At 46.7% G+C, this 11191-nt stretch overlaps 1 pseudogene; it reads right to left on the minus strand.

The window, feature by feature from the left end:
- Positions 1 to 5814: 5814 nt before the first annotated feature.
- Positions 5815 to 9966, minus strand: LOC102526455 (nucleosome assembly protein 1-like 1 pseudogene; annotated as a pseudogene).
- Positions 9967 to 11191: the final 1225 nt, after the last annotated feature.

An 11191-nucleotide genomic window follows, 5' to 3' on the forward strand; every position in this document is an offset into this window, starting at 1 on the left:
CAATATAATCTTTACAATTTAGTTTCATTTTTATGTAGAACTTGTTCTAAGAAGACGTAGTGTGAAAATAGAGAGCCATATATAATAAGACTAAAAACAGCGATTTTCTTTGTTACTGCTCTGCTCTTCGTTACCTGGATGAAACAACATTTTTAAGAGTGGAGGAAAGACACAACAACCTAGTCTCAAGGAAGTTCTAGCCTAACAGAGTGCCTGAAGTGATGGTCCCTGCTTTGGTTATTTAATAAATAAAGAAACGTTCATCTGAGATGTGGCAGCAATTATCATGCACTAAAATGTTCAATTCATTAATTAAAAATTTAAAAAATTTTATTTAGGAGGTTGAGGAATGATGGCTGACAAAAAGTAATACTTTATGAATACATGAAACAACTTCACTGGAGGGGATGCAGGCCAAAGGGGCTGATCTAAGTAACGCTGGAAATAAGTGGCTTCTGCATGACTGAAGGTAAAGGGAATTTGCACAGAAGCATGTGCTCTGTTGATAAAGTTACTTCCAGAGGGACACAAACTGACAGTTCTGACACAGCTGTCACGTGCACATGGTAGAGCTGAGCAATTAAGTGGATGGCTGGCAGGTGATGGGAGCCAGGTTTTTCACTGTTGGAATGGGAATTCACAGATAAGGCAAGGAGGCTGCAGTGATCCATGGGGAGGCATCAGTGTGAACTCCCGTTTCGTCTACTGTGAATACAGGTATTCACATATGGGATTGTTTACTGAGGTGTATATATACATCAGGTTGGAAAGCACACATATGTTCCTTTGCTGTCAGATGAGAGGGCCTGACAGACGTGACACCCTGTAGCGATGAGCACTCAGATCTTAGCTTATTATACGACTTTCCACTGAAAGGAACCAGGATTCCTTAGAGAAATGGCTGATTCAAGGGCTGGACCAGAAACATACAAGATAAGCTTGGTGTATCTCATAGTGTCAGAAATAAGGAAGTGCTCAAACATGGGGGGGAAACACCACACTGATGGGAGTATGTCAGAAAAGCACAGAGCCAATCAAATGAGCTTCCAATGGCCGAAACTAGAACAATTTGAGTGACAAAATCAAGCAGGATTGCTTAGACTCCAAAGTAGAAAACAAATTCCCATGACTTCATAATGATACACATTGAATAAATTAACAACTGGAGTCGATGAGGGATGCAAATCTCCCATGTAGAAGAATTCTAAATAATGTATGCAGGTATTCTGCCCCCAAGAAGATGGCCTGTAACGCCTCACTCCTTAAGTGTGGGCTGATACAGTGACTTCCTTCCAAGGGAAGAAATGTACAAGGGAGAAAGAGGAATGTTACGGTGGAGACCTGATAAACACGGCCTCAACCAGATGATCAGGTCGTCAGCAGCCTTTCACCACGTTGATGGTACACATCCTCAGTATGAAGTGATGAAAATGACACTCTGCTTCTGGGGTCTTCCTCTCAATAAGCCATAATCCCAGGCTTATCCTAAGGAAACCCTCAGATGAACTGCAATAGTAGAGCATCTTTCAAAATACCTGACCAGTACTCCTCAAAACTGTCAAGGTCATCAAAAACAAGGAATATCTATAAAACTGTTGTAGCAAAGAGAAGCCAAAGGAGGCCTGATGACCAAATGCAATGTGCTGCTTGGTTGGGGTTCTGGAGCCAGAGAGGACATTGGGTTGAAACTGAGCAAATCTGAAGAAAGCATAGACTTTAGTTAATAACAACATATCAGTATTGGTTTGTTCATTGTAACAGATGCAGCCTAGAGTTGTAACATGTTAATAGTATGGGGGACCGGGTGTGCAGTCTCTGGGAACACTCTACACCCTCCACGTAATTTTTCTGTAGATCTGAAGCTGTTCTAAAAAGTAAATTCTATTTTTTAATGAACTATTCCTGCATACCACAACGCAAAGTAATCTCAAATGCATTAGGTGAAGAGAAAGAAACCAGACTCAAAAGGCTGCATGCAATACGATTCTACTTGTATGGAATTCTGGAAGAAAAAAAACTGCGAGATCAGGCATCGTCAGGGGCTGGGAATGGATGGAGACGTGGGGAAATTGGGTGATTGTGTTGGTGGACACATGGGTAGATATGTTTGTCAAAAGGATCAGAGCCGCATAGTAAAACTGGTTTAATTTAGTGTATGTAAATGATACTTTATCTTTTTTTTCAACTTTTTATTGAAGTATAGTTGATTTGCAGTGTTGGTTTCAGGTGTACAGCAAAGTGATTCAGTTATACGTATACATGCATATGTATTTTTTCTTTTCAGATTCTTTTCCATTATGTCATTACAAGAAACTGAATATCGTTCCTTGTACTTAAAATTTCTTAAGTGAATAATTTTTAATTGTTGAAAGATGCTTATTGTCATTTCCAGCAGGACCACCGGTGAGGCTGACTTTGCGGCTTCATGCCTTCCAGGGTACACTTTCACTCCCGAGAAGAAAGATGCTCCTGTGCACAGTCACCTGTGAGCAATGAAGCTGTGATGTAATCACTCCCTTTCTGTGTCCATGCAGTTCAGCCCTGCCTGTCTCAGGGAGGATCCAGGCCAAAAAACTGCTGGTGCAATGATACAACCAACAGGGTACCTCGAGGACGTTTCAGGGACAACTAAGAGCGGACAGTGTAGGACCCCATTCCCAGTAAGGCCTGAGGGAGGAGTGGTCCCCAGAACCCAAGACAGTTAGGAAATGATGCCTCATAGGAGCTCTGATCACTGGTGACAAGATGTAGCCCAGCCAGGGAGACCTTCTGGGACGGGCGCCTGAAACACAAACAGACGCTCAGACTGCTCTCTTCTCTCATCTTCCAGTTTCCTGCATGGAGCCCACGTTGGCCAAACCCTGCTGGAAGACAGAGGGCAAGTGGGCCTTTGATGAAGGTCACCAAGCTCAGCCCCTGATCCCGGGAGCTGGGTCGCGGATGAGGCAAGATCCCTCATCCACTACAGCGTACGGCGAGCAAGAGGTTCTCGACCTTTTGGAACTCTCTAGAATTTCCTCTCTCTGTGTCCCTCTCTCTGTCTCTCTCTCTCTCTCTCTCTCTCACACACACACACACACACACACACACACACACGCACACACTAACAGATATTTATCCCTCCAGAGCTTCTGAATGTGAAAAGTCATGGAAAAAAGGCAGAGGAGCCCTGTGTCAGATTCTGCCTGAGTCTGGCAACATGAAGAAAGCAGGATTTTTCCCTTCTTAGGAGAAAGAAAAGACGTTCTTATGCCCTGTCAAACGGTTTAGAGGACATATAGCAGACAGGATTTTGTTTGTTTGTTTTTAAGCCATAGGACAGAGACGCACAGTTTTTACATGCAGTCTTCATGAGTTGGTGACTGAGGGACCGGTCCCATCCATGGAAGGAAACGGAAGCTCTCTTCAGTTGGGGCAAAAATTATCAAGGGGTTTTCATAAAAGTCCCCAGCATCCTGAGGTGGGTCACAAGTCTTTCTCTTCTGCTTTGACATGCGGTGGGGGGAGGGGCAGGGGGCATGAGGAGGACAGACGGGGCTCTTCTGACCATTGTTGGTGGCCCCCGAGCCCTCCCGACCAGCAGAAGTGCACCCTCGGAGCCATCCACCAGCGCCTGGCCATTGCGGGGTGGCCCGGCGCGTGCAGACAGATGATGGGGAACAGTTAAGTATGTGAAAGCGTGTCTTCAGTGGTGCAATGCACACTAAGGTCTGACTTTGCAAGTGCGTGGCTCCTTCTGTCGCCCAATTACCAGGGTCGTCGCTCTGCTTAACATCCTTCAGTGGCTTCAAGAAAATGCCAGTCTCCCAGCAAGGTAGCCCGCCTCCTGATAATCAGACCCTCGCCTGCCTCAGTGTTCACGCCAAACCCTCCCTCGCTGCCCCCTTCAGGCCAGCCGTCCCCAGCGGCCGTGGTCCACTTGACCGCCACCCGTCTCAGGCCCCCAGTCCCGCACCTCGTGTCCTCTCTGGCTGGACCCTGCCTGCTTCTGCTCCCTGCTCTGTTTGTTCCTAAAAACTCCACTCAAGCCCGCACCCCGCCCCCAGGTTGGTCATGGACCTTGCATTGTGGGTCCACTAGGCTCTCCCCGGCCCAGCCTGGCCCCGGGTGGAGAAGGGACTGTTTCTGAGTCCCCTTACACGCAGATGCTCAAGAAATGCTCGTCAAATTGCTGCATTGGTGACATATGGCCGCCTCTAAGGGAAAAATGATCTGGCAGTAAGGAAAAGTCATGCATTATTAGATCAAAGGGTGGAGTCGTTCATGACTTGCTGGTTTGAAAGAGGAAAAACACACACACGCAGATAGAAGTCAAGGTTGCTAAGGCACCAAAATTCTATTTTCCAGTTTCATGCGGGCCAAGTGTGAATTTCACTGCCATTAAGCAAAAGGAAGCTATTCGCCCTAGAGGCTGCTCATCAGGCGCGTGCGTGCCGAAGAAATGTGTCGTTGGAACACCTGATGAGGGTCAGACAGTGTGACTGAGTCGGCCTGGCACAGGCTCCACGGTAATGAACGGCGAGGGCAGCCCGGCGGCGCCGTGCCGGTTTCCAGGAGCCGTTCCGTTCTTTTCTGGCGCCGCTCTTACGACGAGTTCCAGCCTTGCCGCTCATAACCCTGCCTGCCCCCCTCCGCAGCCCCAGCCTGGCACCAGCCCCGGCCCGTGCTCCCACACCAGAGGCTGCAGATGGTCCAGCTCTCATCGCACCATCTCTCTCCCTCCCGCGGGGCTGTGAGCTCCGTGGTGCACGGCTCAGTGACCAGCCACACACGCTTTCCAAACGAATGAAGTGAATACATGAATGGGAAAAGGACAAAAGGAAAACGAAGGAATTGGTTCCAGATCGTCCTTTTGCCTCAGACAGCCCTGACATCCATCCCGAATTCTCTTTCTCTTTTTGCCATTCAGGCTTTGGAATCCTGAAGTCCTCCCCGTAGTAAGAAGTCGGGCAATGGCCATAAGCTAAACGTGTGCATTCTGGAATCCACCGTCCAAGGTTTGACACTCCTCGCTCCAGTTGTCCAATCTCGGCTAAGTACCTAAACTCCCTCAAACTCAGTTTTCCCATCTGTAAAACGGAGCTGTTAATAGGACCTACCTCATGAGGCCGTGGTTCCCAAATTATGTGCCAAGGCACCCCGGGACACCGCAGCAAACTCACAAAGGCGCCAGTGGAACTTTCCATCTTCAAGGAGCCGTGGAAATGTCTGGATACAGCGTGAGCTCTGGACAGACGACCTTGATAGGCGCTGGTCACGATGCTGCCACTCTTGGGTTGAGTAGCCCTAACTGCCAAAAACTCTTTGGTGTTTCCTTTGTTCCAGGGACACCAGGAAAATCTACTGAGATGCTGAGGGTGCGGTAAACTGAGAAAGGGTGGGAATCCATGTCCCAGGGTTGTGACAGTTTTATAAGTATGTAATGTGTTGGCGACTTGTTAAGTGACCCCCCCAAACGCTGGCAATACTCGTTCTCAAACCTGTCCTCTGGACAAATTCCATCATGGAATCATACTGTTCATCTAAATCATGAGCGAAACAAATCTTAGGCAACCAAATTATGAGTAATAATCTAAATTCCTTTATTTTCCCCAATTACAAATTGGGATGAGAAACTAGCTTGAGAAAAAAAGTCTACATGGGAGTGAGCAGGTGCTAGAGCCCCGCAGGGCGCTCCTTCCAGGAAGTGGGACCCACAGATGTGACCAAGATCCTCACTGGGCCCAAACCACCAGAAGAGAGTACATAATTCTTGAGCTTGCAACACTGGAAATCACACCAAAAATAGACATAATTGGAGGAGAGATGATCTTGGAAACACATCTTAAACAGTAATTTGAATAATTCATTGGTTGTTATTAGCCAAATGTCAAGCACTCTGCTTCTAAAGGCCTAAATGTACTGGAAACAATTTATTTTGTTATTTCTATTTAGTTGTTTTTTGCTTTTTGGTTTTTTTGATGGATGACTTGTTTTTTTGTTTCCAAGACATTCACCATTACATTCATTACTGTTTTTAAACCAAGTGCCATGACTTGGTTTGTGATTAATAATATATAAACATTATGTGTTTAAGTGGAAATTGCCATGTCAGTTTTACAAAAATAGTCCCAAGAATCACCGAAGTCAGAAACTAGCTCTTGATTTTCAGGCACGAACAACAAATGAGACATGTTGGTTTTTCCTTCCGGAGAAACTCCAAACCAGTTGCAATCTTGAGTCCATTTTTTTCAGTTGAGAGGCCAACCACATACTAAGTTACCCTGGAGTCCTGAATATTGCCAGAGCCCCTGACAGGCTCAGACAGGAGCGGGAGAAACCGGCCGCTAACACTTGCAGGATGCTGACAAGGCACTTTGGGATTCTGGCCACTGAGTCTCTTTGGTTACCTGTGTTGTGGTGTCTTTTCCTTTCACATCCAAAACTATTCATCATGCTGGGAGCACCAGAGAATATGGGGAGAAATACCTTAGATTTAGTTTGAGTCTAAATTGACCTTCAATGGTTAGTGTTTCTCTCTTTTTTTTTTTTTTAATTTGACACTTTTATTTTAGGCTGCAAAAACAAAAGCAAGCAAAGAAACAACAAAAAAAACCTTGAAATAGGCTTCAAGTGATGTTAAGTCATCCTTTCCAGGGAAGCAGAAGGTAGACCAGGGTAGGTTATCCTCAGGTCCACATACATCTTTCTTCACTGCTGCTGGTACTCTGCTGCGTTTTTGACCCTTCTCTGGGTCATCGTCTGGACCATTTTCCTCATCTCCCTCTTCTTGTCCTTCCTCACCTGACTCTTCACCTTCATCATCATCATCATCTTCAGTAGCTCCTCCAGTAAAGTATAGCACTGATCTTGGGGTTATATGCTCATGTAAAAAGTGACCAATTTCAAAGTCTGCAGCAAGGTTAACATCCTCACCAGACCTCCACTCTCAGGGATTGGAGGGGGGAGATGCAAAAAAATTGAGGAAAGAGTCATCAGAAACTGTTTTGGTCACAGTACAAACTGCCCCTCATCCCCTGTGTTTCTGCTGCTTCTTAAAGGTGTTTGAAGTGGCATTCTTCCTTTCTTCTAATCTACCTGGCACCCCATATATAACCCATAATTTCTGGTCCATCCGAAAAAAAGGAGCAGAATCATCTGGTTCTGACCTCATCCTATACGTCTTTGTCAACACTTCATTTGTGAAACAGTCATTGGGTTCAAAGTGAAATTCTAAGACAAAACTCGTAGGCTGGCCAGCATCTGAGAACCTCACGTTGGTATCTTTCAAGTGCTTCAGAATGGGTTCATCACGTTCCTGAACCAGATCACTGAGCAAGTCAACATTCATAAAAACGGTCAACCAAAATTCAGGAATTCCCTTGGGGGCCTCTTCTCCTTCACCCTCTTTCTTGTCTTCAGTCTTGGCCTTGGTACAACATGGCGGACATCAACAACAGAGAACAGGCCAAACTTGGTCAAGATTTGGATGATGCTGAAGAAGTAGAAGGAAAGAAACCGAAATCAAAGTGCATCCGCTGCCTGTTCAGATGGTGCAAAATCCTCAGATTCTTGCAGCCCTTCAAGGAAGACTTGGTGGTCTGGTAGAGACATAACAGGATCCACTGAAAGCTTGCCTAGGGTAGTTAAAAGACGAGTGAATGCTCTCAAAAACTTCCACGTGAAATGCCTACAGACAGAAGCCAAATTCCGTGAGGAACTTCATGACCTTGAAAGAAAGTACACTGTTCTCTATCGGCCTCTATTTGATAAGCAATTTGAGATCACTAATGCAATTTATGAACCTATGGTTTGTGGTTCTAAATGTTCAAACACTGAAAAACTGCCACTTCTTAATGGTAAAATCTAATTGTGAGGAGTACGTGTGCCAAGGACCTCAGAGGGCTTTTCCATCTAAAAACTTCTCAATTCCAGCCCTAACAATTGAGGGAGTTAAGCGTGGTAATCTCTTTACCAGGAAGGGAGCCCATATCATCACATACTGGGGGTTCTAGCACCCCATTATCCTGAATTTTAGTCCTAGAATCAGTTCTAACATTGCTGCCTCTATGAAACCATTCAAAGTCATGCAAATCCCTCGTGGAACCTGGATATCTTTGCTTTGTGACGTTGTCACCAGAACGCACAGAGTGGGAGGATGGGTATTCTGCCCTCCTCTTTTTCACTGCTGTGTTTCCACTTCCATTTCACACTCGAAAGGTGCAGCGTCTTGGAGCCCCACTTCACTGTTGGAAATTGTTAGCAAGGATGATGGTGATGAGACGTGGTGTGTGCAGGGCCATGCAGACCTGGATAGCTCAGCGCCTCCCACATGTAAGACAGAATGCCGTGTGTGTGTGTGTGTGTGTGTGTGTGCTCTGAAGGGCAGAGAGGAGGAAGGGAAGTGAGACAGCAGAGAATTCCCAGCAGATCCTGGAGTGTGTAAATAGTGCCAGGTCCACAGCTCATGCTCGGTAAGCAATGGCGAAATTGCTAGATAAACACTCAAGTGGTATTATACATTACAAAGCCATCCATTTAGCTCCATGTGCATTGCTTCATTTAATATTTACAACACTGTGAAGGAAGTTAGTATAATCCCCGTCTTACAAAAGATGAAGCTAAGATTCAAGAAGACAAAAGGATGAGCCCAGATCACACAGCTGGCAAGCACGGAGCCTGCCACGTGGCAGATGCTGAAGAAAACTTGGTTGAAATGAATCAATTCCACTTGATGAAGGAACTACCCCCACAGACCCACACATCTCCTGGTCCCACTGGTGTCCCCATTCGCTAGGGCCTAGAGCTTGTAGAAGGTGGTGACCAGAGAGAGGCAGAGCACATGGGACTAGGACTACGGTGAGGGGGCTGGTGGAGGGGCAGCCTCTCCAATGTGCCCGGGAACTGGGGACAGATCCCCCCGACCACCTTGTTTCTTCTTTGGAAGGTGGCAGGACCTGGCTAGATGGTGGGGCTTCCCCAGGGACTGGGCACTCACCATCTCCTAACAAGGTCAGCACATCTCCGAGATGCCCACTTAGCGTCTGAGGAATGAGGCCCAGCAGGGTCTCCTGGCAAATGCTCCGAATCCCGCGTGAGCTGTGGGTGACCACGTGGGAAGTGCGGAGCCTCCCCTCCGCACCCTACAGCCCCCACTGGACTCACGTGAGAGGGCTCCCTCCTTCCCCAGCCCTGTCCTGCTTGGGGCCTTCTGCCAGTTTAACTTCCAATGCCTTGATCATAGCCCACCCCTGCCCTTTTTTAAGACTAGGACTTACATCTGTGGGATATCCTTTAAAAAATGTGGTTGTCTCCTCTCCAGTGGCCAGAGGTAGGTGGACGTGGTCCTTCACACATCACACAATTGTGCTTACACTTGGCAGGCGGACCCCGTGCGTCTTGCTGCCACAGTCTTTCCAGGGTGGGGCGAGAAAGTCAGGAGGAAACTTCAGGTAATAACATCCCAGAGCTCGAAGGAATCCCCACCCTGCTCACTGCCAGCGAGGGAATGGCCCAGGGCGGGGAGGCGGCGGCCCAAGAGCACGCGGTGCGGTGCGTTAGCCAGGGGGAAGTTCACGTTCTCCGCCTCGCACACCACACCCTCGTCTTCCCAGAAAAGTCCCAGACTCATCGGAGGAATGACAGCTTTCCCACAAAGCACAGAGATTTGCACTTCACGGCGCTCGCCTGGGCAGTGCTGTCTCCTCCAGCTTCAGCTCGCCCCTGGTTGCGCATGTTGCACCCGCAAGGCCTCATGCATAGACACAGTACGCACACATGTACACATTTTCTGGCCCCGATCCACGCGGGCAGATGTGGAAGGCAGATCAGGAGAGGACTTGGGGGCGATTCAGTCACATGAATTCAGTGAGAAACACTGCTCCCTTGAAAAGTTAAAAAACAAAAAAAAACAGTGGTCCAGATAATATTTTATTTAGCAGCTGGGGGAAAGGAAAGCCAGCCTTACTGAGACAAAAACAACTCCCAGAAATCAAAATCAGACAGTGCTGCCTGGCCTGCCCTGGAGAGGGATATCCTAACCTTGGCTGGTTCTGATCGCTTCTGCTGAAGAGGTCTCAAATCACGAGTCGAAATGATTTCCCAAATCTATATCCGGTGCAGCTGCGAGCAAGGGCTGTGCTCTGAAGCGCCCTTCCACTGAGAAATTAAAAAGCAATTTTCCTTTGAAGTTCTGGAGGGTTCTTTTTTTTTTTCATTTAAGATTACAGTTTGAGGTCAGAAAAATGAGACACAAGGAATTCGCAAACATGCACGCATTAGAGTTGGTAAAATTCCATCTTCCACATTCCCGCTTTAAATTGTCCTAAGTCCCAGATGGTTCACAGCTTGACCGAGCCCCGGCTGGTGGGCACTCGAGGGGTTCGGCTTCCAGCGCTTCCCTGAAGGGAGGGATTTTATGCACTAAGCTGATCAAGACTGAAGAGGAAGCAGGCAGCCCGCCTTGAAATGATACTTAGGGCGCTATCTGAGCAAAAGGAGATGAACAAAAGACAGATGGGAACCAAGTGCACAAACCAATGAGCAATATGTTTCAAATTGGAAGAGTGGGAGTGGTCTGTTGTTTATCCAATGCTGCATTGATTTTCTTTTTTAATTTTCAAACTTGTATTTCTTCTCCTCAAAAGACAATAGTCTTGTGTCCATTAGAGTCCAATCAGGAGACCAAAACCAGACAGCAATGTAGACGGGGAGAGCTTAGCGTAAAGAACTGCGTTATACATAATGGCTGCACCGGACTGCACTGCAGTATGGAGGGTCCTCAAACAATTAAATAGACTTACCCTATGACCCAGCAGTCCCACTCCGGGGCATATATCCAGAGGACACACTAATTTGAAAAGACACATGCACCCCAATGTTGATAGCAGCACTATTTACAATAGTTAAGACATGGAAACAACCTAAGTGTCCATCAACAGATGACTGGATAAAGTTGTGGTATATTTACACAATGGAATACTACTCAGCCACAAAAAAGAATGAAATAATGCCATTTGCTGTGACATGGGTGGACCTGGAGCTCATCATTCTAAGTGAGGGAAGTCAGAAAGAGAAAGAAAAGTACCATATGATACCACTTATATGTGGAATCTAAAAAAAAAGACACAAATGAACTTATTTATAAAACAGAAACAGACTCACAGACATAGAGAACAAATTCATGGTTACAGGGGGGAAGGGAGTGAGAAGG

The sequence above is a fragment of the Vicugna pacos genome, chromosome 5, assembly GCF_048564905.1.
Source record: "Vicugna pacos chromosome 5, VicPac4, whole genome shotgun sequence".
Classification (NCBI taxonomy): Eukaryota; Metazoa; Chordata; class Mammalia; order Artiodactyla; family Camelidae; genus Vicugna; species Vicugna pacos.